The sequence below is a fragment of the Hibiscus syriacus genome, unplaced genomic scaffold, assembly GCF_006381635.1.
Source record: "Hibiscus syriacus cultivar Baekdansim isolate YM2019G1 unplaced genomic scaffold, ASM638163v2 tig00112216_pilon, whole genome shotgun sequence".
NCBI lineage: Eukaryota > Viridiplantae > Streptophyta > Magnoliopsida > Malvales > Malvaceae > Hibiscus > Hibiscus syriacus.
The window spans coordinates 365178-368064 of NW_024063269.1; positions in this window are offsets into that span (position 1 = coordinate 365178).

Consider the following 2887-nt stretch of genomic DNA (forward strand, 5'->3'; position numbering starts at 1 on the left):
TAAGTATCCGATCAGTGTCATGTTTTGAATGTAACCTATTCATAAAGACAGGGCTTTCGAGTTACCTTTATAACCAATTGCTTTAGTAGAATAGCTCAACTTTATTACATTTACTTTATGAAGACACTTCATTAACTTTATGGGTATACAAATTTGACTTCTTAAACTCATTGAGAAGAACTTGTTATAGTCTGGGTGTTGTTGAAAGTTAGGAAATTTTAACCTTAGATTTCAATTCCCAAGCAACTGGTCTACACCAAATTCATCTACTCTACCATCCTATTTATGAAGATTATGATCGTCATTGAACGTTCTCAATAGAAATGTGATCTAATTAGTTTTGCAAATTTATACACGAGTTACTTCATTTTGTTAGCTCCTATAAATACATGAATACATTGCCTTTGTATTCTTTGTAATGTAAGGATAAGGTTTAATCTTGACAAGGAAATGAGTACACCTTTTGCGTGTAATCTTTGAAGCATGATGAAGGTCATTGTTTTACAAGGGTTCAATCTTGCCACTTGTCAAAGGCTATATATAAAAAAGCTTATTGTATTACTTGAACTTCAAAAGAAAATTTGTTTCATTGCTCATAGTCTAAAAAGGAGTAGTGTTTATTCAATTAAAGAAATTTATAATCGTCTAAAAACAAATGATAAAAAAAAAAACAAATGTAAACAAAACATGAATGTTGCTTAGCTTCGTAGAGGGTGAGTTGCGGATTCATGTATTGATCCTAAAATGCCCCTCAGTGTCCATATGATGTTCATGCACTTGGTACAAATAAATGCTACATCTTACGTTATGATGCTCCATTTGGATTAGTCATCCACTGTTTGATTAAATCTCGAGTTAATGCTCCATTGCTAACAAACACTTTTATCTATTTCATCAGTGGTCTACAGTTTAATGTTGAATGTCTATATGCTCACATGTGGAAATCACAAACACTATTATCATCATAACTATAAGCAGAAGGGTTTGGTATCACTTTCATCAGTCTTGGAGTAACATATTGACCTTTAACCAAATGAGGGAACAACTTTAGTATGGGTATTTGGAACACCTTTAGAACATTTTTTACTCAAGTGAACCTCTTTGATCGATTTGAGAGACTAGTTGGTTCATTTCTTTTACGATAATGAAGATTTTTGGAAATAACATATATTCACCTGGCCTTCCTTTCTTATTGCTTGGCTGATTGGATCCTTGGAGGCAACATTCAGGTTTCCTTTGCTAATTTCATATTCTATTTTCTTTCCGCTTTTCACAAGATCTTCGAAGCCATTTTTTTTTTAATTTTCTAGCATTAACTCAAAGAAAGTATCTAGGAGGGTGTTATGAAACATGTATGATATTTCTTCCTTTGACATAGGAGGTTGAACATGAGCTACCATACCTCTTCATCTCAATACAAACTCTTTAAGATTTTAGTAGCTTTATTTTTCAATTCTTGGAGATCTTGATGACTCGGAGCTAGGTCTTTGACATATTTATATTGCTCTCTGATCTTTTTCTTTGCTCAGTTTATTTTACCATACCACAGCAGTCCAGTGAGATTATTTTGAAAGTAATGAATCAAAAAATTATCATCATTTAAATATCATTCCATATTCTTACAAAAAATCCTCAAATGGATCATAAGACAACGGATACCATAATATTTTTCGAAATCAAACACCCTAAACTCTTATAGTATGACCAAGTCAATGACTAAACTAAATTCTTTTGCTTATAGCTTCTTGTGGAAGATATCATCACCTTTCATTGTTTTAACCATTCCCTCTAATGGATTAACTTTGTCTCTGAACTGCTTAGGATTAGTGAGACTCTTCTCTTCATTCCAATGGTATACCCTAGGGTAGGTTGTTATCCTTGTTGTTCCAATATAATGACACTAATGTACCTCAGCAGGCCTTTTCTCTTTGTCAACAACTATTGTAGCCAACAATTTGGTCATTTAGATCAAAATTTATTAATGAGAATTCAATGGTTGATTTTTCACATTCTACTATAGCATGATCAACCGATCTTGCAACTGATCTCGTAAATCATCTTATGACTTCTCTATTTCTTCTAACCTCTTATTCATGATGATGATAAAGTAGAAATATATATGTAAAATTTTTAAATAAAATAAATGCAATGTATGTATACAAAAAATTGTCGCTTTAGAGTAATTATCTTAAATGATTTTCATTGAATATAAAGATTTTAGATGATGAATAGCTTTGACTTCTAGTTTCTCTATCTCCTTCAAGAGTCAAGTTAACTTCCAAACATTATCAGGTGATGTATTGTCAATCTGGTTCAAAACTCTTACGAAACTAGCTAAGTCAACCAACTTGTGAGCCACATCGCTTGCTTGAGTAATAGCCTCCTTCATTGCATTGTCTTTTTCCTTCCCTTGTGTTTCAATCCTTGAGGTTGTAGACAACATTAATCATTCTCCCTTGTAAGAGACTCGATGTGATTATGATGGTCTCGTGCAAGGTTTTTTTATAAGATAAAATAACCTCAGTGACCAAAAATCCCAGATAATATACGATTTTGACCAATATTTTTTGGATTTACGAAAATGACCAACAAAATCGCAATGCGATCTCTAATTCGCATTGCGATCTCCACTATCACAAATTCGCGTTGCATTTCGCGTTGCGATTTTTCATTTCGCATTGCGATTTTCCAGTTCGCGTTGCAATAGTTGAAAATCGTGTTGCGATTTTCTATTTCGCGTTGCGATAGTCTACAGTTGTCGTTGCGAAAATTCGTTGTGATAGTTAAAAAAAATATTTTGTTTCTCTAAAAAGATAGTATCCGCGCGGACGTGTCGAAGACACGTATTACCACGACCACGACCCTAGACGAGACGAGACGGACGGCG